This window comes from Macaca nemestrina, chromosome 8 (assembly GCF_043159975.1).
Source record: "Macaca nemestrina isolate mMacNem1 chromosome 8, mMacNem.hap1, whole genome shotgun sequence".
Taxonomy (NCBI): domain Eukaryota; kingdom Metazoa; phylum Chordata; class Mammalia; order Primates; family Cercopithecidae; genus Macaca; species Macaca nemestrina.
This window is the reverse complement of record NC_092132.1, coordinates 83,494,748-83,522,702: the sequence shown is the minus strand read 5'-3', so window position 1 is coordinate 83,522,702 and position 27,955 is coordinate 83,494,748. Positions and strand designations below refer to the sequence as shown.

Sequence of the window (27,955 nt, the reverse complement as noted above, 5' to 3'; positions counted from 1 at the left end):
CTCCTTTGTTGCCTAGTTTACAATTGCTTAGGGCAATAAAACGGTAATTAAAAGATTAATAGTCTAAAAGGGGAAAATAAACAAAATTAAAACTGTTTATAAAAATGCAGATGCAACAATATTTTTTCTAAAATAGGACTAATGACTGACACTGATGTTGAAATGCTAACTACCAGGGAATTAGCTAAGCAGCCTTCCTCCTGAGATCTGATCTAAAACAAGTCAAAATCCTTGTAAGCTCAAGCTGCCTGATTTAGTTCCCTTGCAAGATTAACAGTAAAGGCTGCCCTCTCCTCATAGTCTAGTAGTAAGAATTGTATACTTTCACCACTGTGGCCTGGGTTTGATTTCTGGTCAGGCAGTCAGTCCCTCTTGATTTGATATTTGTGTGACTTTTTACTTTTTGCGGTACCCATTTGTTACTGATCCTTTTAACTTCTATGGACAGCTTTAGGTTTCTTGTCTTCTGTCTATGAGGGAGACATGAGGCTTTTGGACCTTTGTGTGTTGATGGTAAGCTGAGAAGCTGACACCTTAGAAAATATGGCCAGATAGAAATGTGGATTGTAATCCATTTGTGACTAGTGATCTTTCCTTTCTTGGAGTTGTAGTTTGGGGTGATTCTGGGTCTTGTGAAGACTGCTTTAGACCTCTTTGGAAGTGTCTCATGCATTCTTGGTTAAGTCAAAACCTTGGTTAAAGCTTATTCATTTCACTTGGGAGGGTACTTTTGGTAAAAATAAAACAAAGCAAAAGCCATAAATGTAGGCTATTCAAGCTAAAATCTGATAAGAGTTTTAAAAAGATTTTTTAAAAGAGCTCTATAGTCAAAAATTGACTTAGAACTGAATTTTAGGCTATGTATATATACACATACAAACATATGTGTGTGTGTCTGTGTGTGAAACTATATATATATAAAACTCTGTGTGTGTGTGTGTGTGTATATCTATATATGCGCCTCTTTCCACTCTCTCTAAAACTTTTCAGTCTACTGAATTTCTGTCTTCCTAACTCCCTGTTAACCATATGCCCACATGCACTCTCTTTATCTGTTTCTTCATTTACTTCTGTTGGTCTTTCCTTCCTCTTGCCACCCTTGATACCACATGAGGAGACCATAAACATTTCTAACAGCCTGGGAACCCTTAAGGAAGACAGAAAAGGCACCAAAGACTCTATTCGTTTTTTGAAGAAACTTCTGTTTTACCTAATGAGTTCCCAATAATTTCAAATGGACAGATTCTTTTCAAGTCTAAAGCTGTACCCACATTTGCATTAAACTCCTTGATCTTTTTAGCTTTTAGATACATATATGTGTACATGTGTATATTTTGTGTCTACATATATATATATGTATATGTGTGTGTCTACACATATACATATATATATGTGTCTATACATATACTTATATATTGTCTATGCATGGTGCAAAAGTAACTTAAATTTAAATGAGTACTCATAAATTAAAAAGCCAGCCCAATACTTTATGAGTTCATGTGACTTTAGTAATTTTTGGTAAATAAAAATAAGTTTAAAATTGTTCATAAAATAAAACAAAAACATATTCAAAACGTAATTTAGACATTTTTGCTAAAGCCTATTGGTCAGACAGGTTTAGGCTGTTTCTCTTTTATGTTTTAAGGTCATAAAACTATTGCTTCTGTCATACTTTTGGTACTTGCTTAATTTGTCTGAAAGTTAAAGCTGTAAGGGCTGACTCCTGGGTTCTTTGAAAGCCTTACGCACATCTTACTGTGAGCTTGTCTTTAATTTTAAACCTCCAAATTCTGGGATGTAGACAAATGACCCTGGTGAGACCTGGGATCAACACCAAGGCCCCGTTTTCCCAGGCCCAGCTGTGTCTTGGCCATGCTCAGAGGGATTAGATGCCCCAGTATTGTCTCCACAAGCTCTGTTTTTTGTCCTGGACACTGCATCTGGTATTTAACAAAAGTTTATTTCCTAGGTTTTTCACTAAAATAAAAAGTTACTAAGACTTAACATTGTATTTAATATCTAATTAAAACTGCTAGATATAAGAGAAACAAGCCTATATACAGAATGTATAAAGAAAGTAAAATGTAAAGACAGTTGAAAAGAGAGTGTAAATTTTCTTTTACATGTCAGAGAACATTCTGTGGTCAAAATAGTAAGGGGGAAAGGAAAGGAAATTTTTGTCCTAAAAGTAAAATGACAGGACAAAACTAAAGGTTTAAGCAAGTTGTGGAAGGTTTGTGGAAAACTGATTTTTGTCAAAGGAATTTTTTGTGTAATCAAGTTGGTGAAAAAAGGGAATTATTTAGTTTTCCTAAAAATTGAACATTAATATCAAAAGCACACTGACGTAGGGCCAGAGTCTGGACCCCTGTGCTGGAATAACAGAGTTTTCTTGGGGCATTAACCTGATATTTAATAGAAAAATTGTAAGATATTATAAAAGGTTTATGGAAATCTTATCTTGTGTGGTCAAAGCTGATTGAGATTGGATGAATTGATTTATAAAGTTTTATTAAATTTACCTTTAGCATTAAACATATACTTCTAGAAATAATTTTTCTCTTTTGATTAAGATTTTTATATAATACTATTAAGATAAGATTTTTGTTTACTTTTTGAGTAAACTACCAAACATAGAAGAGAGACAGATTTTGTTTGTTTTATGGTGTCTTTATTAGGTCTTATGATTCTTAGGGAAACTGTGCCTCCTCTCTATTGAAGAGGAAAATTTTTTGCTTTTTAAAATCTTTAAATTATTATTTTGGCTAAATGAATCACTGTTATTTTACACTGACCTGTGATGCTGTTTTGAACTTGTGTTTTAAATGTTTGATATTTGACAAACTTTCATATAAAAATTTTTATTATTTTTAGTATTTTCAATCTCAAACTAACTTTTGGATATTAGGCTTCCTGTCTAAGAGAGACATATTAGGCTTATTTGGTATGTAAAAATTATACAGAAAGAATTGTCAAATATGAAATGGTGTTTAACTTTTTGGCTTATATTTGTATACATATGTTATTAACATGTATAAAATGTTATGAGTTATATAAAATTTTGGTATTTCTGAGTTTGTGTTAGACATAATAATTATGATTATTATGTTAAGTTGTATGGCACAGAAATAATCATTTTCTTGTCAATTGTGTCTTTAACCAGGGCTATTCTATGACTTTTGTCTCTCACAGGCAATTATTTTTATACTCTGATTCTTCTCAACAAATGATTTATAATCAACTGCAGTCCAAAATTTGCTACTACCTTAAGGAAATTCATGAGAAGGACTCTGACAAGTACTGCTGAATATAGGTTTCAAATAACTTTGGAAATCATATAATTCATCCAGGAAAAAAATTCTTCTAGGCCTCTGATTAAAAAGCTGTTGTGTTCATGAGGTTTGCTCACCCAACATCAAATGTAACAAGAATTAACGGCATGAGAATAAACTAATAGTGAACTGAAATATTTTTGGGGAACTGTTTTTCTTTGAAAAATCGGTGATTTTTTTCACTTTTGTTTTCCAGAATCATTTTTTTTTTTCTTTTTGAGTCATTAATGGCTTATAGCAGTTGGGTAAAGTATACTTTTGTGAGTAAAACTAACACATTTGCCTTTCTCACTACCAGATTTCTCCAAAGTTTGCAAACTGTTCATGAGTAGTCGTGTTTTATGGTGATATAGTTGTTTGCATAAGTTTAATAAGAATCTGTTTTCTTTTGTAACAGAACATAGTTAGATACACTTGTAATTTTACTGAGGCTTTAACTGGAATGGCATATTTTCAAATATGACCAGAGTGTTTTGGGGAATGCAGGTTGACTTTACAGAGCCAATAAACAACCTGTACCTTGTCTACATGGTTCCTTTACAAAATTTCTATCCTTGCAGTAGGTAAAGAATGTTATCTTCTGACAGGCCCAGGATGCTAAAGTTATTTTGGAACCTCAAGAAGATAGGAATTCACCCAATTCACACAAGTATTGCAGACATTCTGATGAAAAGTCTTTTACTTGGTTAGCCCAAAGGGTTTTAAAAGTCTCATCTGAAATTTCTTATGAAAGACGTCCCAGCAAAGCCAACTTTAAAAGAACCTGTATGGCCATTCTGTACTCTTGTTGCACTTTATGCAAATAAGCAGGCCAAATATAATAAGAGTGAAACTTGTTTTGCAGATAAATTGGTCCTGCTAAGATTATCTTTGATGAAAATGGAGAATTGGAAAAAGAAAAAAGGTATGTTTCAGAAGAAAATTATAGTACATCTATTATTAGCTTATAGCCTTGTTATTTTTGCGTTTTATTATTTGCGTACAATTTGGAGTAGATGCTGAATCACTTCTTGTCAACAACAAATCTCTATAAAAGAATCCAGTTTAATTTTCTTTATAAAATAACCCAGTTTTAGTTGACGCCCTGACTAAATAGATTTTGTTGATGTTGTTGTGGCACACAAATCCTCTTTTGATTGTGCATTATGTTTCTACTACTTAATTTTTAAATGTTATTTCTCGTTGTTTTACTTCTGAAAAAGCTAAATTCATACTACTCTAATGACTAGGTATAATTCAACAACTGACAGCAGCCATAGATCAATGACTTTGACAGCACTACTCAGCAATGAATCTTCCCAGCGATGACAGACATTTTGACACTCAACTTTTTATCATCAGTTCTTTCAAGAATAAAGATTTTAGATCAAAAAAGGGAAATGAGAAAAGAAAAGAGCTTTTATCTGAGGAAGGCAAGTTCTATTAGTTATCAGGACCAGACAATAAGATGAGACAGAAATCTCATCCTACTCTCCACTTTGAGTTACCTATTCCTCTCTTCAAACTGCTTGCTATTGTTACAAGTAGCTATAGATTAACCTAATAATGCCACACAGGACACTATAACCTATACCCTGTAGCTTAAGACTGTATAGCCAATCACTAATAAGTGTTATTTCTATAAACCAATGAGATTTCCTGACAAACAACTTTCTATCAGCCCACTCACTGTCCCCCATTTTTTTGCCTTTAAAAATCTGCTTGTAACTGCTGCTAATAGCAGTGTGTATTCAGGGCAACTTGAATCTATTCTCCCTGGTTGCATTTCTCAAGTTTGGCCCAAATAAACTCTCTACTTATATTAATTTTGCCTCAGCTTCTCTGTTTTAGGTCAACAGGCCAATTTTCTGAAGGGCCTTGGGAAATTAATTGATTTTTCAGTGTCTTTAGCTTTTTTTTCCTTGTTGCAAGATGGGATTAATGACTTCCAAGCTTTTTATGTGTTACAACTGAAACCAGAAGCCTAACCTTTTAAATATATGCAGTATTATGCAGAATATTTATTCACCTGGATTCTACATCAAACCAAAATTGAAAAGTGAACTATAATTTTTATTTTTTGTCAATCTATTTTTCTTGTATTTTCTACTGACTGAATAAAACAAAGTGTGTTTCTCCAATGAGAGTTTTCTACATAGACTGGTCTGTACAATACCATCTTTATATTTTGGCAATATTCGCAAATTATTTGGATAGGCTTTTTATTTTGGAAGATTGTCTCCACTCATTCTCTACTACTGTTCCCAAGTTTGGAGTTATAGATAAAATCATTCTCTTTGGGCTTCCCATGAATGCAATGGATATCTTTATTTTGTGGAATTGGGGAACAGATAGATAGCGCCTCTATATTTCTTTTTTAAAGCACGTACTTTTCATTTAAGATGTACAGAAATTACCACAATTAGTTCCATTGTAATGTAATTACTTATTAAAGATTATAAGTAAGAATATGGGATATACTCATGGAAAGATATTTAGAGAAAGGAAAACTAGAAAAAGAGATTGTAAGTTTATACAATAAATAATATGCAAAATAGTTTGAGAATAGCTTAATAATTTATATGTAGTGTCACAGTGTTAGTCATTTCCATTCACTTAACTATTCACATGTACATTGTTGCAGATATTCTTTATTATTCCATCATCATCTCAATTAAACCTCTTGGGTATAGTGTTTGAGTGCTACTGTGACCATGAATTCCAACAAAACCTAGGAAAAAATGAAACTACTAATAACTGAAAGGGTAAGCAATAAGAATAATATTTTCTAACTTCCTTGAATAAGAAGAATCTTGGTGATGATTTTTATTTATTAATTCCGGAGAGAAAGGAACAAGCTAGTGAGTCAGGAGAAAGAATTAAAGCTTATTAAGTTCACTTATTTCAATTATGAGGAATAGAAAGTTAATAAGACTGAATAGGTGAGTGGCTAATTGTTATGGAGAACAAATATTGAAATCTTTTAAATATGATTTTTTCAAAGTTAAATGGCATAAAATTTGAGAATATCAATACCTTATATGAGTACCAGCATTAATGAGTCCAGTTTACTTCCTTAAGCTTTAGCAAGTTCAGGTCATATATTTTTCAGACAGAAAGGATGTTATAAGCCCTTCCTTCTGCTGTGTTCTCATAAATCTCTCTAATGCTAGACCTAGGCCTGTATTGAGTGGAAAGCTCAATGTAGACTTCAGAGTTTCCTAAAGAGAAAAGTTCAGGACTTGGCAACCAAGCCTCTAAGTTGCATTTGAGCAGGATAGTGTCAAATGCAGAAGGTGATCTTTTTCCAATCCTGAGAACAAAGGTGCTAAGTAGCCCCAGGTTCTATATTCCTAGAAGTGTCAGCTTTGGGATCAGTTACCTTCAGTTGCTGTGAGGTGACATCTCCCCCACCAAAAATAGTAACATGACTCAGAAGAAGAGGAAGTCTCATTCTTCAAGAGGCCAAGGTTCTTGGAATTGGGGAAGAGAACACTTCCCCAGACTTAAGAATGAGATGCTTTAGGGCATCCGTGTGCCTACAAGAAAAAATTCCTTAGATGACTAGCTGCTTTGCTATCAGAATTGCTGATGTCTCCCCATATTGCTGAATTAGGGAAGACAACATTGGAGAAAACTTGTATAGTGGATTCTGCTCAGAAGGGAATAGTCCTCAACCACTATGTTCATTATTTATCTTAACAACCCCTGACTTCTCTCTTCTTGGTTTTTGATAGGTCAGGTGGATCCCACATATACCTGCAGTCCATGCATTGATAGTGAATAATACATGAGAGTTGAAGCTCCAGTTATGTAAATCAAAAGAATGCGACAGGAGACAAACTTATGCTTCCAGGAAAACGGAGTAGACGTACTTCTCCCAATTCTTTCTACTAAGTACAGCTAAAAGCCTGGGCATTAAATATAAAATAAATGCAAAAATACCATGAATCTTGGAGAGAAGAAAGCAGACCAAGTAGGTACTTTGGAGCAAAAAGCAACACATTGGTGAGTTCCCTAGGTTTTAGTTTTTGTCTTATATATACCAGTCTAGATGCTGGAGAAGCCAGAATTCCAGAAGTACCAACATGTTTAGATGAAGGATGTCCTAACAAAAGCTCTTTCTCTCTTATGTAAGGAGTACTAGAGGGACAGCCTAATAAGAGAGAATGTTTAGAAAATAGTGACTACTTCAACCAAAAACCATGGAAAGAATTATGGTCCCACCCCACCCTTGTCAGCAAACGTGAGTGGGGAGCCTAGATTCTACTTTTTCAAGGCTGTAGCAAAGCGTCCCAACCGTCCTGTTAGGGTGGTGTCAGATGAGGCCGTCTCTGCCTGGCATTAATGAGCCCCTTCCCCCTTTCCCACAGGATCAGGGTATGTGAAAAGTTCTACCTTTTCACATAGGGGGACTTCTACCCCCACCTGGCAATAATGAAATACCCTTTCACTTTCCCAATGAGGTAGTTTCAGAAGAGGCCTACTGGAAATATTTTTGCAACTTCCCAGCAGTAAGGAAGTCACATCTCTCCCATGATGTCAGTTGTAACAAATTATGGAGCACTAAGGAAGCACTCCAGCCCATACCAGCCAGGAAGGTGTAAGTGAAGGCTCAGTAAGACACCAGAATTTCCACTTCTACTCAGCAATAACAAAGAGTTTTCCCCATCAGGTGTTAGTGAAAGTTTATAGGGAACCTGGACTTCTCTACCCAATTGGCAGTAATGAGGTGGTACCTCCTCTTCTCACCCCAGATTGGTGTCAGAGGAAGACATGGTGTCAGAGGAAGACAACCAAACCAGCAAGTGTAAATAAGATCTAAAATGTAATAAAAATGTACAAAATGTTCAGGTTTTAATGAAAAATTTACTAATCATTATCAAGAACCAGGAAAGAAATTGAATGAAAAAAGATAATCAACAGATGTCAACATTGAAAGACAGAAATATTAGATTATCTGATAGTTTAAAGCAGCCATCATAAAAATGTTTCAATGAGCATTTGCAAGCACATTTGAAAAAATGAAAAATATAGAAAGTCTCAGAAAAAAATAGAAGAGATAATAACCAAATATTTTATTTTATTTTATCTTATTTATTTATTTATTTATTTATTTGGAGATGGAGTTTTGCTCTTGTTGCCCAGGCTGGAATGCAATGGTGTGATCTCAGCTCACTGCAACCTCTGCCTCCTGAGTTCAAGCAAATCTCCTGCCTCAGCCTCCCGAGTAGCTGGGATTACCGGCATGTGCCACCACTTCCAGCTAATTTTGTATTTTTAGTAGAGAGTGGGTTTCACCATGTTGGTCAGGCTGGTCTCAAACTCCTGACCTTAGGAGATCCACCCACCTTGGCCTCCCAAAGTGCTGGGATTACAGGTGTGAGCCACCGTGCCTGGCCATATTTTATTTTATATTATTATTTTTGAGACAGAGTCTTGCTGTGTCACCCAGGCTGGAGTATAGTGGTGCGACCATGGCTTACTGCATCCTTGATTTCCCAGGCTCAAGTGATCCTCCTATCTCAGCCTTCCAAGTAGCTGGGATCACAGGCATGCACCACCACGCTGGCTCATTTTAAAATTTTTTTGTAGAGACAGGATCTCCCTATGTTGCTCAGACTAACCTCAAACTCCTGGACTCAAGTGACCCTTTCTCCTTGACTTTCCAAATGTCAGGATTGCAGGTGTAAGCCACCATTCTCAGCCCCACATAATATTCTTCAACTGAAAATCTACAATAACAGAAGTAAAAACTAAATGGACGGGCTGAACAGCAGAATAGAGAGGACAGAGGAAAAAAAAAAAACCAATGAAATTGAGGATAGAACAATAGACATTACACAATCTGAACAATAAGGAAATTAGACTGAAAAAAAAAAATGAACAGAGCCTCAGAGACCTGGGAGACTAAAACAAAAGGTATAACTTATGTATCATTGAAGTTCTGGAAGGAGAGGAGCCAAAAAGTAGAGCTGATAAAATACTTGAAGAAATAATGGCTGAAAACTTCCAAAATCTGACAAAAGCAAAGTACTGTAGATTCCAGAAGCTGAGTGCATATCAAATAAGATAAACTCAAGGAATCCACACAAACACATTAGCTTCTGAAAAATAAAAACAGAAAAAATTTTGAAATCAGCAAGAGAGAAAAAATATGGGGGAAAATGACGCAAATGGCATGAGATTTCTTATCAGAAACTATGAAGGTCAGGAGGCTGTGACACAATATTTTTCAAGTGCTGAAAGGAAAGAACTTTCAGTCCAGAATCCAACATTAAGTGGAGCTATCCTTCAAGAATGAAGGGGACACCAATACATTCTCAGATAAAGAAAAAATTAGAGAATTTGTCATCAGGAGACCTACCCTAAAAGAATGGTTAAAGAAAATTCTCTAAACAGAAAGAAAACAATAACAAATGAAATATAAAATCAAGGAGGAAAAAGGAAATGGCAACAAAAATGGCAAAATTTAATGCACTTTCCCTTCTAAATTATGCTTGTTGGTTGAAGACAAATTATAATATTTTCTGATGTAGTTCTTAATATATGTATAGGAAATATTTAAAACAATTTTAAGTGGGGAGGATAAATAATTTAAAGAGGGGTAAGTTTTTAATACTTCACTCATACACCAATATACATTTGACACTAGTTTTTTATAATGTAATACCTAGTGCAACTACTAAAAATTATGTAAAAAGAAATACACTCAAAAACACTGCAGTTAAATTAAAGTAAAATTCTAAAAAGGGTGATCAAACTAAACAACTAAACATACTTCTAGCATATAACCCAGCAGCCATACTCCTTGGTATTTACCCAAATGAAATAAAAACTTATGTCCACTCAAGAACCTGCACATGGATGTTTATTTATAATTGCCCAAACTTAGAAGCAACCAAGATGTTTTCTAGAAGGTGAATGGATAAACAGCAACAAATTCATACAATAAAATATTATTCAGCATTATAAGCCATCAAGCCATGAAAAATATGGAGAACCTTATACAGTATATTTCCAAGTAAAATAAGCTAAATTGAAAAAAGTACGTACTGTATACCTTAACTATATAATGTCTGGAAAAGGAAAAACTATTTAGCAGTGAGAAAAAATCATTGGTTGCCAGGGATTAAGGGAGAGTGTTGTTCAAGGGTCAACTATATATAAAAAGTTTTACAACATGTCCAAGTGGGATTACTCCAGGGATGTAAGGCTTGTTAAATATTTTAAAATTATTTAACAAAATACACGATATTAGCAAGCTAAAGTAGAAGTATTACATGATTATATCACAATCAATGCAAAAACATTGATGAAACTCAGTACCTAGTCATGATTTTACAAACTCTTTGAAAAATAGAAATAAATGGAACTTCCTCATCTTTATAAAGGGCATCTATAAAATACTTATGGGAAACATAATACATAGTGGTGGAAACTCAATGCTTTTTTTTCTAAAATTGAGGTTTAACACCATATGATTACTCTCATCATTCTCATTCAACATGGTGCTAGAAGTTCTAGCCAGTGCAATAAGGCAAAAATCTCAGTGCATCTACATAAAAGGTCCTAGAAATAATAGGTAAATTCAGCAAGGTGACAGGATACAAGACAAATATACAAAAATCAGTTATGTTTTTAAATACTACCAATAAACAAATAGACATTGAAATTAAATATTGATTTCATTTATGCTTGTTCTAAAAATCAAATACTTAGGTGAAATTGAATAGCTCATGTAAAAGATTTTATGCTCTACAAAACACTGGTTAAGGAAATCAAGAAAGACCTAAATAAATGAGACATACTATGTTCACGGATTGAAAGACTCAACTTAGTAAGGATCTCAATTATCCTCAAATTGACATACAGAGTTAGTGCAATTGCTATCAAATCTCAGCATGTTTTTTAGATATAGACAATTATTCTACAATTTATATGGAGATATGTGGGTTCTAGAATAACAAAAATCATGATAAATAATATGGCAGGAAGAATCATTTCATTCAATTTGAAGAGTAATTATACAGCTGTCTTTCTCTATAAAATACAATGTATATACAATACATTGTATACAATAACCATGACTGTGTGATATTGGCAGATAAGACACATCGATTAGTGGAACAAAGTAAGGACCCAGAAATAAACACACGCAAACATGCCCAACTGATTTTTGACAAGGTGGAAAAACACAAAGGTGTAGAAAAGATAGCCTTTCAACAAATATAGCTGGAGCAATTGGACATCCATAGGCAGAAATATAAACTTTCAGCTATATTTCATATCATATAGAAAAATCAAGTAATGAATATCAATGTATAAATAAATATATAGTTCATATACATCTCTAGTTTAAAAATATAAAAGTTTTACAGAAAAACTTCAGAGAAAATTTTCAAGATCTAGGGGTAGGCAAAGAGTTCTAAGACTTAACACAAAAAGCATGGTCTATTAATATAAATTGGTAAAGTGTAATTAGTCAAAATTAAAAATTCTTGCTCTGCAAAGTACCCTTCAACAGGATGAAAAACAAGCTACAGACTGGGAGAAAACATTTGCAAATGATATTTTGCAAAAGGAATTAATATCTAGAATATATAAGGAACTTAAAAATTCAACCATAGAAACAAAATAATCTGATTAGAAAATGGGTAAAAAAATGGAGATATTTTATAAAACAGGATATAAAAATGGTGGATACACATGAAAAGATGTACAATCTCATGAATGAGTTAAAAAATGTACATCAAAACCACAATGAGATAACATCACATATCAGAATCATTAAAAGTAAGTGACAAAACCAAGTGCTAGTGAGCAGGCAGAGGAACTAGATTATGCCTATACTGCTTGTGGCAATATAAAAATAGTACAGCTCCTCTGATAGTGATTTTGACAGTTTCCTAAGTAACCAAACATGGAGCTACCATATGACTCAGCAATTACACTTCTTAGCATTTATCCTGGAGAAATTAAATTTTGTAATCACAGAGAAACAAAAGCTTATAGCAGCTTTATTTGTAAGAGCCCAAAATAGAAATGACTCAGATGTCCTTCAGCTTGCGAATGGTTAATCAGTGGTTTGCATGGAGTACTATTCAGTAATAAAAAGAAATGAAGTATTGATACATGCAAAATTTGGATGTAGCTCTACAGAATTATTCTGAGTAAAAAGTTATTCCTGAATTGTTACATGATATGCAATTCAATTTATATAATATTATTTTAATTAACATCTTTATACAAAATCCATAAAACACAAAATTCACCCACCTGAAGTACAGAATTCAACAGTTTTAGTATAGCACAGAGTTGTGCAACCATCACCAAAATCTAAATTTAGATTATTTTCATCCCTTCATAAAGAAACTGTGGAAGGCACCAAATTGAAATTCTTTTTCACAATTTCATGGGTAGAACATTTATTCTTATCATAGACCTTAGCAACCTCAGCTTATGATTTATTTTCTTTCCTTATTAAGTGGAGAATTTTCACCTTTTTACTTGAAGGAAGCATGTGACAGCTTCGCTTGGGCATATCAGAATTGCCAGCATCACTACTCTTGCACTTTGGGGCCATTATTAAGTGAAATAAGGATTACTTGAACACAAGCACTGCGATACTGCTACAGTCAATGTGATAACGCAGCTGGTGACTAAGTGACCAAGGATGGGGAGCTTCTACAGTGGGGAGACTCTGGAAAAAGGGAGGATTCACATCCAGTGGCATTGGGACAGGACAGAGTGAGAGTTCATCATGCTACACAGAACAGCATACAATGTAAGTCTTGTGAGTGGATTATCTCTGGAATTTTCTATTGACTACATTTGTACTACAGTTGTATGTGGGTAACAAACTGGAAAGTGAAACCTGGGATAAGGGGGAGGCTACCGCAGATAGCCCAGTATTTCTCATTTTGTGGATTTGTTTATCTTTCTGCTCACATTCTTTTCCTTCTGCATTACCATTTTAGTAAAAATAGATAGCATCTATTTGGTGTTTAGTATGTTTCTGGCACAGTCGAACATTTTACAAACATTATATCATTTAATCTGCATAAAACGTATACAGTAGGTACAACTATTATCCAGTTTTTAGACAAGGCAAACTGGATCACAGGGAGTTTAAAACACTTCTTACCTTGGTCAAGTTGGGTCACGTAATTGTCAGTTAGCAAAGACTTGGAATCAACCCAAATGTCCATCAGTGACAGACTGGATTAAGAAAATGTGGCACATATACACCATGGAATACTATGCAGCCATCAAAAAGGATGAGTTTGTGTCCTTTGTAGGGACATGGATGAAGCTGGAAACCATCATTCTCAGCAAACTATTGCAAGAACAGAAAACCAAGCACCACATGTTCTCATTCATAGGTGGGAACTGAACAATGAGATTACTTGGACTCGGGAAGGGGAACATCACACACCAGGGCCTATTATGGGGAGGGGGGAGGGGGAAGGGATTGCATTGGGAGTTATACCTGATGTAAAGGACAAGTTGATGGGTGCTGACGAGTTGATGGGTGCAGCACACCAACATGGCACAAGTATACATATATAACAAACCTGCACGTTATGCACATGTACCCTAGAACTTAAAGTATAATAATAACAATAAAAAACAACTTATTCATAAAAAAACAAAAAACAAAAAACATGCCACTTAGGGGATGATTTGAAATTCTCTAATTTTTTAGAAGAATCTTTAGTTTTCCCAGGATAGAACATTTATTGATATGGTAAATATGTGGAAAGACCCACAAGCCCCACTCCAATCCTACATTCTTGCCATTAAAAAATAAACACAAAGACTGTTCTCTGTATTTTTTTTCTTTAAAAAGTATTCTAGGAGACACAATGACATGCATTCTAACAAATATGTAGAATAAATTGAATTTGAGATATTTTATAAAATTGTAAGATATGTAACAATATGCACCTTAGTCTAGGACACAAGCCCAAAAAGGTAAAAAATAATGAAGAAAGACTACTCAGAAGCTAATCCATTTTCTTATTTTAGGAGATAGATGAAAGGGGAAAATTTTAATGTGGGGTAATCTCTATTCGATAATCACAATGTGGTTTCTGAAGAGATGTGTTGGCCTTTAGTAATGCTAAAATTACAAATGCAGATTTAAAGGCCTCTGCATTTTATCCACTTTTAAATTTACATAAAAAAGCAAGTGCAAGATTATTGGAAAAGCGTCTATGATTGTTATCACAACAGCAAGGGTAGTTGGAGTGTGATACAATGATAAGAAGGGAAGAGGTTAAATTGCCACTAGTAAAGTCTATGCCCATTATGAAGCCAATCCAATATTAACTTTGTGTTTAACAAAATGAAAATTAAGATGCTACTCTCAGAGAAACCTTGGGGAATATCTACAACATGTTCACCTCTTTAAAAATTCACTTGTCTGTATAGCTTTCTCTTAAAATCTCATTTAATGTGCTTAGGTATACAACCAGTACAACATATTATAATGGTGTAGAATTTAGTAAGGAATGTATACTGAGTATTTCCTTACAATTCACCTGCCTTGGAGCTCAAATAAGTTTTTAAAATTAGATTCTGAAATAATGCCATGGAGAAAGCTAGAACCAAGGCCATCTAGATGAACCTACAACAATTTCCACTTCTACTTAGGAGGTAGAAGCAAAAGGCATCTACCCTTGGGGAAAGTTCAAGAAAATTGTTGAGGGCCAGCATCCTACACTAACACAAAGCAGAAGTCTGCTTCCGCTGGGGTTGAAACAGAAAACACACACTTCTGTCCAAAACTCCCCATAGATATAAGGCAGAGTTTATATTCAAACAACAAAATTAAGAACACAGTAAATGTCTTTTCAGAAACTATGTAAAGCAGAAGACAACAAAGTAACATATTTAAGGGACTAAAAATAATCCTATCAACCCAGATCTCTGAACTCAGAAAAAAGTATTTTAAATATTGAGACAAGGAAATACTTTTCTGCCTCATCAAAGCTGATCAAATTCATTGCTAGCAGACTACACAAGAGTATATATTAAAGAAAGTTATTAGGTGAAAAGTAAGATATTAATGGCAAAAACTATAATAAATATAAATGACAACTTTTCTACTTTTAATGTCTTTATAAGATAACTATGTAAAGCAAAAATTAGTAACAATGTATTATGGGGTTTACAGCATATGTAGAAGTAAATATATGCCAGAAATATCACAAGTGATGGAATTGAGGAAATATAAATATAATGTTGATATGTAAATAGCAAATAAGCCATGTTGAGATGCCCAAAAGCATTTGTTATTAGAAAAATACAGATTAAAACCACAATAAGATACCACAGTACACCCACTGGAAAGGTTAAAATTGAAAAGACTGACAATAGCAAGACAGGTGAGGATGCAGAGACAGTAAAATTCATATATTGCTGATGAGATGCCAGCAACTTTGCAAACCAGTTTGCCGACTCTTATAAAGTTAAACGTACACTTAGGATATAAACCAACAATTCTGTTTCTAGGTCTTTCCCCAAGAAGAAAAAAATTTCTATGCAGAGCTCTATGTGAATCTTTACAGCAGGTTTACTCATAATCAACAACCACTAAACACCACTCTAATGTCCTTCAATTGGTGAATGAAAAACCAATTATGGTACATCCATTCAATGGAACATTACTTGCCAATAAAAAGGAACAAATTACTGATGCATTCAGCAACATGAGTAGATTTCAAAGCATTTTGCTGACTAAAATATGTCAGACACACAGGCTATATATGGTGTCATCTTGTTTACATTACTGGGAAAAAGCAAAACTCTATTGTCAGAAATATAATCAGTGGTTATCACAGGCTGGGATGGGGCAGAGGTTGACTGCATGGAAGCCCTAGAGGCATAGAAATGCTGTATCTCTTTGTTGTGGTGGTGGTTACATGACTGTATTCATGTGTCAAAACTCATCTGTACTTAGAAAGGGTGACTTTTGTTGTATATAAGTTATACCTCAATGAACCAGACTGAGAAAAAAAATAAGCCTTCAATATAATTTGGCCTATGCTCTAAGGCAGTGCCTTTTGATCCCCTAATATATGCCAGTATCATAGGTCAAAAGTTGTTCTCGTATGACCAGCTTATTTCCTCAATGACTCAACTTGGCTTCCCCAGTCTCCACCAAGTCATCCTGAACAATATGCAGTTAAAAAATTCAAGGCGTAATGAGTCGAGAATGCGCCACTGCACTCCAGCCTGGGTGACAGAGCAAGACTTTGTCTCAAAAAAAACCAAAAACCAAAAAACAGAAAACAAAAAACAAGGCATTTCTCTCAATCAGATCTGCCACACTAATTCTACCTGAATTTCAATCCTGAAAACTGACACTGACCCACTTTGACTCCTTTCCTCAGATACGGATTTTCAACAACCCCTAGTAAGATCCTCATTGCATAAACTACCATGCGTGGCTCCATGGCTCCACATGTTTTCATTCTGCAAATTTGTTATTCTGTATGTTACACCCATGCCTAAGTGAAGGGATGACTCCAGCACAAGAGAAAGAAAAAGAGGCCAATACTTTTGGCTTAAAACCCGATATCGACAAAAAAAATGTGGAAAGATAAGTGATGAATAAAGCCAGACTGTTTTTCTCAAAATGTTAATCCCAACTTCCTATTCCAAGACTAGATACAGGTTCTTTGGGTGAAGGGAAGGATGAACCAAGAAGAAAGTGAAGAAAGCTTACAAGCAACTTGCCTAAGAAGGGGCATCCTCCCTCCATCATTAGAATCTAAGACAGAGAGGAGATCTGCGTCCCCTTCCCCTGGCTAGCACTCTAATATCCAGCAAGGTCTCAAAGATTTCCCATAGCCACAAAGTTGTAGGAAGAAAAAAATATTTACATAGTATGTTTAGGGAGATTGTCCCCAAATCAGTATAGGAGCAGGGGAATATCTTCCATGGGCCCTAGAGTGGCTCAAACTTGTCATGGTGAGTCAATAGTGGTGCAGAGAGGTAATAGTCAGGATAGAAAAGTCCCAGCATGATCAAATAGCCAAAGACCAGAAGGGAGAAGGGTATGCTGGTGACTGTCAGCCCATAGATGACACAAAAACATCAATGGATTCCACGGTATTTCCCCCACTTCCAATCTGAGGTCTTGGCATCACATAAACCCACATAACATAGTATCATCCTAGAGAAAGTGATGGGGCAGGACCCTAATTTAAGGTTAAGCTTCAATCATTCAGTTAATAAGACCTCTCAAATGCAAATTGTGTTGCTGGAGGAATGTGAGAAAAAATTTCCTTTATAGCATACATGAGTATGTAGACTGAACTTTTTACTTATACTCAATTCTTAATTAAGAGTAAGAATCTGAACTACAATGTAAGCACATACTGATTTCTTTTAATTTCAAGAATTTTCAACAGAATGTCTGAAAATTTTTCATTTATATTGAGTCTTACAGGCACCCTATTTAAAAAACTTTTATAGACAGATCTGCATGATTACCATCGAGACTCAAAGAAGTTATAAAACCTCTTAACTTTTTCAGGCCCTTAAAATTAGCTTAAGACAGTGAGTCATTTCCAGTGTCTTTACTAGATCTCGTTAAGTCATTTCTAGTTTCTTTACTAGATCTCATTTTTTGATAAGCACAGTTGCCATCTCATTTTATGTGCTTTAAAAATACAGTTTAAATAAAGAAAAATCATTTAGAAGTCATATGTGTAGTTTTCTTCTCTAAAGTTTATTTCATCAAAGTTATAATTAATTTTCTGAAAGTTTATAGTGTGGAAACATCATCAAAATTTTACACAGAGAGGCATTGAGAGATATATAAATAATCATTATATCACCTTATTTATTGTTTGTGTGCATGTGTGTGTGTATATATATATATATACACACACCCAGGCTGGAGTGTAGTGGCACGATCACATACTGCAGCTTCCAACTCCTTAGCTCAAGCAATCCTCCCGCCTCAGCCTCTTAGCTGGGGTTACAGGCATGCAACATTATGCCTAACTAATTTGTTCTTTATTTTGTTTGTTTCTTTTTTTTTTTTTTAGAGAGGGGACTCTTGTTGTGTTGCCCAGGCTGGTCTTGAAGTCCTGACCTCAAGTGACCCTCCTACCTAAGCCTCCCAAAAGCAATGGGATTAATGGTACAAGCCACCTCACCTGGCTATAATTATATTTTGATTCAAATTACCACTATGTTGAACTTGATTGATTTTTAATGTTGAAGAAAATGAAAATTACTGTCATAGAAGTTCACGTTATGAGCATGTATTCACAATGGAATGTCACTTTTGTCCCTCTCCTGGTTTTGGATATGAGAAATTTCTCATGATCTCAAAGTGTTTCTAAGTTGCTTTTTTCCTAAACAGAAAAGAAAAAAAGGGCAATAGTCAACTCCATTAACAAACCACCATCTCGTGACAACACTAGGGCAATAGTCAACTCCATTAACAAACCACCATCTCGTGACAACACTAGGGCAATAGTCAACTCCATTAACAAACCACCATCTCGTGACAACACTAGGGAGGCGGTCTCTGTTGTTGGTAGGTGTTTCCTATTAAGAGTGGGTATTTATCTATTATCCATCACCACTGCCACATGCATCTGCTTACATTCATTGCTGGCTAAAAACGGACTCAGTAGCCAAGATCCCCTTCTTCCTGATCCCACAAATCTACTCACCTACCTGCTTTATGAGACCCCTACAGTGCTGGCTGGTGATCTCTTTTCAGCTGTTTTCCTGGGCATTGGAGTTTCTGACTGTTTGTCCTTGCCCACCACTGAATGATCAGCAGAGCTTCCAAACTGGTTGAGAGATCTGAACCGGTGGATCACTCACTATAGCTTTCAGGGAGGTCTCCCTTCCTAGTGATATCTTCCCTGCTTCCTCAAAACTCACCTTAGTTTCTCTGGTCCTGACTCCAGTCCTCCATCGTTTACCACTATTATTAATCAGAATATTGACCTATTCATTAAATATAGTATAAGCAAGCATTTGTATGTTATGATGATATGATAATGTAAACTCTTAATTATTTTCCAAAATTCTCAATGTTTGAATTAATAGGGGGGAAATAACTAAAAAAGCATACCATTTTAGTCAAATAATTATAAGATATTTTGGAAATAAATAGGTGAATCACTATGCAGTTAACACTAGTAATGATTGTGAACATGTTGGAAATGACTGAGCTATAAAATATTCAGTTTAGTTATTTGGAAGATTTTAATAAATGACCTGAATCAACAGTGTACTAATCTAATGAGCTATTTGCTGATTGGTTATTATGGGTAGGTAGATCGAGTCTGGAAGAGACTGCTAATGATTTCTTATAAGCTATAAAGTATTGTCAAGTATTTGTTCTGTTCTAATTTTAATTGAGTGACCACTGTATAAAATCCACTCCACAATAAGTGAGCACACAGGAATTCTATATTCATAGGATTATAGTCAATTTGAAAGGTTGATGGACCCACTGCTTGTTTTTGTAAATAAAGCTTTATTAGAAAACAGCCACACTCACTTATTAGTGTATAATCTGTGGCTGTTTTCATACTATGACAAAGATGTTGAGTAGTTGTGACAGAGACCAAACGACCTGTAAAGCCTAAAATATTTAGAGATATATCTCACCCTTTACAGACACAGTGTGCTGACCCCTTGCCTATTATAATATCAAAGCATAATGGCAATACCACAGGTATATCCTTAAAGGAACTGAGAAAAAAAAAAAGGAGACACTTCTGGTATTAAAAAATATGCCTGTTCTAGATTAGACACTTAACAAATGTCATTGAATATATTGAAGCTGTCATTTGATTTGCAACATTATGTATTTGAACTTGGAGGTGGGAATTTATATCTGGAAATCCAGTCAAGTGGAACAATGCAAACCAATTTTTAAAACGTCTTCTGGCCGGGCGCGGTGGCTCAAGCCTGTAATCCCAGCACTTTGGGAGGCTGAGACGGGCGGATCACGAGGTCAGGAGATCGAGACCATCCTGGCTAACACGGTGAAACCCCATCTCTACTAAAAAATACAAAAAACTAGCCGGGCGAAGTGGCGGGCGCCTGTGGTCCCAGCTACTCGGGAGGCTGAGGCAGGAGAATGGCGAAAACCCGGGAGGCGGAGCTTGCAGTGAGCTGAGATCCGGCCACTGCACTCCAGCCTGGGCGACAGAGCCAGACTCAGTCTCAAAAAAAAAAAAAAAAAAAACGTCTTCTTCGGTGACCCCTCTACATCCCACAAGTCTGCACCCACTCCCTGTACTTCACCTATCAAGACCCCTGCCCTTCTCCCTAGCACTTCTACTCCGCTGCTTTGCTCACTCTCATTGGTTTCATTGAATATCTTTACTCATTTCCTTATCATTATCCGCCTATGGAATCTTACCCATCCTTCAAGATTCACATGAAATACTATTTTATTCCCACAAAACCCCATCTTCTTGTCCTCACATTTTGAAGTGTTCTTTCAGACATTTGTGTTCTTTAAGCATTAGTCACATTTTTTCTTATGTGACATTTTACACTCATATGTTTTCCCTCTATACACACAGAAAACTGCTAGACTAGACTATAAGCTCCAGGAAGGCACAGTTAATGGTTTTGTTTAGTGTTCCACACAATAGTATTTACAGGCAGTCAGTAAAGATGTAAAACGTGACTGCTGCCACCTTGTCTCTCTCTGTTTTAACTCTCTGGAGAACGTTTTTTGTTATCTGATTTTTCCTTAATGATTATTCTGTTGAAGGACTGCATCCCACCACCAGAATGTAGACATCATTTGAATAGAGATCTTGTCTGTCTTTTTCATTGCTGTGTCCCACTACCTAGAACAACCTGGGTGCTCAATCAAAATGTGGTCACTGAATGAATGAAATTATAAACCTGTAGTTTCAGAAAATGATAGCTTATTCATACACTAAAATAACTTTATTTTGTGGTTAATAAGAACTTCGATAAATAAGATTCTCTAATTATCTGTGAGCTAGCGTTCTTATATTTAGAGTTTACTATATAATTATACAGGAAATAGTATGCAAATTCAAAGCCATTAATTCTATAAATATAAAACTCAATTTATCTGTAGGAAGGTATAGCATTCTTCAAGATTATTTTGCAATGTGGCATTTTAAAGGTTTTATACTGATTTTGAAGTTCAGGAGATTGGACAACTCACTAATTATCTTTTAATGCTTCCTATTGCCTGATAAATTTTAGGAGGTTAATTACTTTTCTTTTCTTTTTTTTTTTTTTTTTTTTTTTTTGAGACAGAGTCTCGCTCTGCCGCCCAGGCTGGAGTGCAGTGGCCGGATCTCAGCTCACTGCAAGCTCCGTTTAGGAGGTTAATTACTAACATGTTCCATTATTATTCTTAAGGATAAGACATGATGGACAGAAATTTCAATGCAATTATTCCATTCTGGTGAGGTTAGAAGGTGCTAGGCAGATAAAGAAATCATCTTATCAAGCAGGAAAACACCATTTACTGAAGAAGGTCTGCTAAACTTTTATCATGACTGAAAATATAAAAAGACACTTTAAATGGATAAATGCAGCTATTGTACAAAATTGACATGGCTGTAGAGATGACAGAGTGAAGAGGTATTTGATCAGTCATTTGTTATAAAAGCTCAGGGAAAACAAAAATTTCTACTTAAAAATTTCTCTTTATTGCTTTCTCATTTTCTTTGACTTGCTAAATTCACAGTTAAATCACATCCATATGTTTTCAGTTTTAACTGCAATCATATTTCTAACATCACCCTTTTCTCGGCTAGAAAAATGACTCCATGTCACATTCAATGCCTCCTTTTATGTTCGTGTTTGACAGAGAGTGCACACATTTAGGGTCTGTGTAGTGGGGAAAGTTTAAAATGGCAAGGCACATTTCACAGTTACTTTCCACTGGCAGATGGTGAAAGATGGAGCTATCAAACTCTAATCTCAGACAGACCTGAACTTGAATTCTTACTCAGACAACACTAACTGTGTTCACTTAAACAATTTATTTAGATTCTGGTCTATAAATTAGGGGGTAACAATAGTACCAGTTTCACTTGACTGTGGTGGGGAGGATAGAAGACAATGCATAGAGGTATAACACATGTGCTGCAAAGTGTGCCAAGCATCCAGAATGTATTATTCCACTTACTGTTCACACCAGCCCTAGAAGATCAGTACTGTTACTACCACAGATCTCAGAGGAAGATACTGAGGCACTGACTGAGACACAATCAAATCTTGGTATACAAGGAGGATTTATATGTATTACTTGACTAAAATTATACTAATAATCAATGAGCATTACATTGACCCTGGAATTAGGTTGAACACATTGCATGGGTTTCTAAATTAATCTTCACCTCATCCCTGTGCAATACTACTGTTGCTCCCATTTTCCAAATGAGAAAATTGAGATTTAAAGGGATTAAACTATATATCTGAAGTACTAGAGCTAGAAAGCACAAAAATCCAACCTACAAACCCAGGAGGTCTGATTTCAAGGACTGTAAAAGTAACCTGTAGTACTGTATACTCATTCTGGCCCCTTACTTTATACACAAATGACTAAATTAGTGAAAGGGGATGGATTTGACAGAGAAGTAGGTCATGAAATAAGAAGGCAAAGAGCATCCAGAGTGACTTTAACTCAATTGAGTACACACATATTAATCTTCAAATAACACTGCACCAGGCTTTTAAGACACACAAAGTAGTACCACATGTAGTTGACCAGGACACCTTCATTTTGTAACCTGGATGATTATTTTACTTACAACTAAGAGAGTGTTCCATATAGGGGGTGTGGCAGGAAATCCCATACTAAGCTTAGGCAACTACTACATACTTAGTGTAAGGGCAAACAAGAAATAAACCTGACAAGCAGAAAAGGACAAGAGAAGTCACCTGTCTCAATCTCGGCACTGGATGAGGGAGGGAAAACAAACCTCATCTAAAAATTTAAAGTTAGTACTTACTCATCTTTGTGTTCTGAATATACACTGTAAGTTTAATTTAAAGTGGTTTCAAATTGATAGTTTTGGACCGAAGCAAACTCATATACTCTCTACAAGAACTCACTGCAATTCAAGCCTATAATAATTTTATACTGCCATTTATTGTAAAATGTATTCTGATTTCAGAGATGTTAAAATACAAAAAATAAAAAATAAAAAAACACATCAGAATGGATGAAAGATGATATGAGATGCAGTGCCTGCCCTAAAAGAGCTTAGAAGCATCTGAGTTCATGTGATCGACAAGATAAAACACAAACAACACAAGTTATTACATAAAAGTGTAAAATTAGTTTTGAGATGTGTAGGAAAATGAGAATTCAAAATTGGTAAACTTCCAGGAAGAACAGTGAAGTGGAAAGTCTTTATGGGAAGGTGAGACTTGATCTGGGCTTTGATACCTGGATCGGGTTGCAACGCAGGAGGGAAAGAGGGGATACATATACCATGTAAGGTGTGGAGTCCGATTTAATGACAATATTTTTAGATTGGAGAAAGCGAGGAGACCACTCCAGCTGAAACAAAGAGCTTGTATTGGGTAGCAACGGCAGGCAAATTTAGAAAATCCTACTGAGAAGACATAATAGAATGCCCTTAAGGAAATGCCAAGCTAAGGAATTAGGAATGGAAATCATATTCATTCAATCACTCAGTTAGCTACCTGAGCAATCTGCAGCCAACCAACAAACATTAAGCAGCTGTATATGCCAGATGTGCTGAGACCTAAGTGTAAAATGGTGAATAACACAGCATTTTGTCCTCTAAGTTACAGTATTTTAGTTGAACAGACAAAAAATTGCGACAAAACCACAGTAAGACCTATTAATTTAGCTGCAATTTATTGAGCAACTGTTATTTTTCCAGGTACTATATAGGAAATTTATATATTACATTTCAAAACAAAAGTTTATCTATTTTAGGGATGACAGATTTTTCTCCACTTCTTAGTATCTCAGTAAAGATGGATTCTATAACTTACAATAGATCCTTGATTACCCAAATTATGTGAGGTCACAATTATAAAATATTCAAAATCCTGGAAAAAGACTTTGCAACTTTTTGAAAATAACCAAGAAACTTGTTGTATTTTGATGTTAAGACAAATACATTGAATGATGAAGTTTCAAGTCAATTAGTATCCTCAACTCTACGTAATCTCTGAGGTAGAGTTTGCTCAGTTATTTTGGAAACTTAGCTGAGACATGGAAAAGCACTGATGTAACACATTATCTGTAGCAAATCATTAGTATGTATCACCAGTGTCATTAAGTTACAGCCACATAATTATAGATGGTGAGACAAATTTACATTAATTTAGTGAAAGCTGTGGTGTGGATTCAAATTCCTTCCAGTACCATTAGAGGCAGAAATGTTCTTTCCCTCATTGCTGATGGCACAGGACTAGCAGCTCTCAGATGCGTCCCTCTGAGGCTGTCATCCCATGAAAAGAGTGGCCTCACCCAAGATTATGTCACCTTCCCAGGAGCAGCTCACCTCCAGTGACTAGTCCATGAGGGCTAAGAAGACCTATCACCCTGGTCCCAATTCAGGATGGCTCTGAAGGGTCATCTTCTCTGCAAGATAATGGAATTTACTTCCAATTCTCTGTGGTAGCCAGAATGATGGCCACCCAAAGATATCCATGTCCTAATCTCTTGAACCTATGAATATATGAAGTTAAATGGAAAAGGGGAATTAAGTTTGCACATAGAATTAGGGCTGTTAATCAGCTGACTTCAAGATAGGGATATTATCCTAGATTGTCTGTGTAAACCCAATGTAATCTTAAAAGTGAGTTCTTAAAAGTGAAAGGGAATCAGAAGGGGAGATAAGAGTGATAAAACCTGAGAGAGACTCAACCTGTCATCCCTGGATTTGAAGATGGAGGAAAGGCAGAGGAGCCAAGGCCAGAAACCTCTAGAAGCTGGAAAAGGCCAAGAAAGTGATTCTCCCCTAGTTTTCAGAAAGATATTCCCTCTCTGACTAATTTGGCTTCCTTCTTTCTCTCAGGAGTGTTGATTCTGAATGTATTTCCTAATCAACTTAGTGCAGTAAATCTGTGTCTCAAAGTCTTGTTCATGTGGTACATAACCTATAACAGAAACACATATTAGGCTTACATTTTTCTACTTAAATTATAGATCTCATGTTAACCTAATAATTGATAACACTGCTGAAACAAAGGCACAGTTTAGTCGCAAATTTGCAGTCTGATCCCTCAAGCTATGAGATATCATAGTCAAGCTATGAGATATCATAGTCAAGAATGTGACTGGCAAATACTGCAAGTCAGGTGAATCAGAGGCTGCTATGGTTTGAATGTTTGTGTCTTCTTCAAAATTCACGTTGAAGCTCAAACCCCAATGTGATAGTATTATCAGGAGTGGCTTAAGGAGATGATTAAGTCATGAGGGTGGAGCCTTCATGAATGGGATTGGTGACTTATAAGTGGGTTGGAAGGCACTGGCCAGGCCCCTTGTGCCCTTCTGTCTCTTCTGCCATGTGCCAACATTCAAGGCACCATCTTGGAAGCAGGGATTGGTTCCTCATCAGACACCAAACCTGCTGGCACCTTGACCTTGGACTTCCCAGCCTCCAGGACTGTGAGAAATAAATTTCTTATATTCATATATTTCCTGGTCTAAGATATTTTGTTATAAGAGCACAGAAAGACTAAGACATAGACCTAGGTCAGCTATGTCAGGGAGGCACAGGCCAGCACCATAGGCCATGTCAGCTAGGGGTCATTTTGGGGAAAATCTCTAGGGCATGTCTTAGGAACCCAGTCCAAGAGATTGTAAACAGAGGATTAAGAACCAAAGAAACTGGTCAGTATGTTTCCTGTGTGAAGATACTGAAACTGGTATGTAAGAGGCAATTAGAAAATGTTAGTTCCCTATTTTTCCCCTCATGTAGATATCAGAGAGACTTCTCTACTGCTTGGGACGCTTGTTCAGAGTACAATTTCCATAGCAGCAAGAAAAGGAGTTTTTGTTTCTGGATACTTTAAAGTAAATAAAGCTATTATAGAAGGCAAAATAAAAAAATGTCAAACAATTTCTCTTTTCATTTAAAAACAAAAACAGAATAACAAGCCCCAGATGCATGTTTGAATATAAGTACCCAACAAATGTGCTCAGCATTCCACCTGCCAATGCAATGTATGGTGTGCAGTGGAAGTAGGGGGTAAAAGCTCCCATTAGTGTCACTGAATCTGCACCCTAGGACCTGTGAGATGTAGGAAATGCATTAGGCACAAAATGTGTTCATTTGAGCATTTTTCTTGAGATGTCCTGAGGCTTTTTCACATTAGTCAGTGTACAAAGCACATAGCCTTCTGCAGTATCTTGAACAGAATCATCCCAGTACCAAATGGACTATGGTGATGACCTAACTAACTTAATCCATGTTGTGAATTGATCTTATGTTCAAATTATCCCAGTCCCTAAGAGTGGGATAGTGGCTGTGACATTTGCTCAAAGAGGTTCAGAGAAAGAGATTTCTGATGCACACTGGGCTTTCCTTCTCTGTGCTCCCTAATTACAACATTTTTAACTCTTGGTTGTGTATTGTATTTGTGATGTATATATCCATTACCTAATAGACTTAAAGCACCTTACCATGAGGGTCTGAGTCTGATTGCTTTTCAACAAAGCAATTTCCTATGTCGTCTTGCACAGCAAATGCCTATTGAGTGAAGAGGAAGAGCAATTTGGGTTGAAAGTGGTCTAAGTAAAAAGCACAATTCTGATTGTGGTCTATATATGATGCTAGGTATATTTGATGAAGCTGAGATGATATGATCACCTGCTCCCATGGGGAACTTCCTACAGGTCACCATCACCTCCTGTATCACCATTGCCTAATGGTCCTGAAAGTATACCTCACAGCTTTCTATGGGTGAGGGAGGGGAAGTGATAGCTGTTAGCTCAGATTCACATCTGTTCTAGCCCAGCAACGTTTCGGGATCTCTGACTTCAGTGTTTACTCCAGAGATGTTGTAGTCATCTGAGTCACCACTGGTGGAAATGTTGTAAGCCTGGCTTCCTGCAATTGATTTTTCCTAGTGCCTACACAAACCAAGCTATAATGCTTTGGGAATGTAAACAATAATTTGACTTTAGTATGATATAAAAGTGATCACTAGAATAAAGGAGTCAGCAAAAATGTTAGAGTTATGGTGTACGATAAAATTCAACTTTACAGTCATTAATATCTGTATTAGTGTGCTCGAGGTACTGTAACAAAACACTATAGATTACAGGATTTAAACAATAGAAATTTATTTTCTCACAGTTCTGGAGGCTGGAAAGTCCAAGATCAAGATTCTGGCAGGGTTCAGCTCTTCTTTGAAAGGCACTCTTCTTTGCTTGAAGACTGCTTCCTTCCTGCTGTGTTCTCACACGGCTGAAAGAGACTGAGCTCTGTGGCGACCCTTTTTAGAAGGCCACTAATCCTGTGGAATAAGGATGTCACTCTCATGCCTCATTCAACCTTTATTACTTTCACAGAAGCCCTATCTCTAGCTACAGCAACAATGAGGGTTACAGTTTGAGCATATGCATTTTGAAGGGACATAACATTCATTTCATAACAATATCC

At 35.8% G+C, this 27,955-nt stretch overlaps 1 long non-coding RNA gene across 19 annotated transcripts in view; it reads left to right on the top strand.

Annotated features, from left to right (window-relative positions):
- LOC105482226 (uncharacterized) overlaps positions 1–27,955 on the top strand; it is a 159,371-nt gene that overhangs the window by 18,699 nt on the left and 112,717 nt on the right. For 7 of the 19 annotated variants that reach the window (XR_011606984.1, XR_011606983.1, XR_011606978.1 and 4 more), the window contains exons 4-8: positions 4,177–4,236; positions 4,562–4,744; positions 5,956–6,076; positions 7,049–7,319; positions 12,828–13,098. This is a non-coding gene — a long non-coding RNA (uncharacterized lncRNA). The other 12 variants (XR_011606982.1, XR_011606993.1, XR_011606985.1 and 9 more) reach the window with 11 other exon arrangements.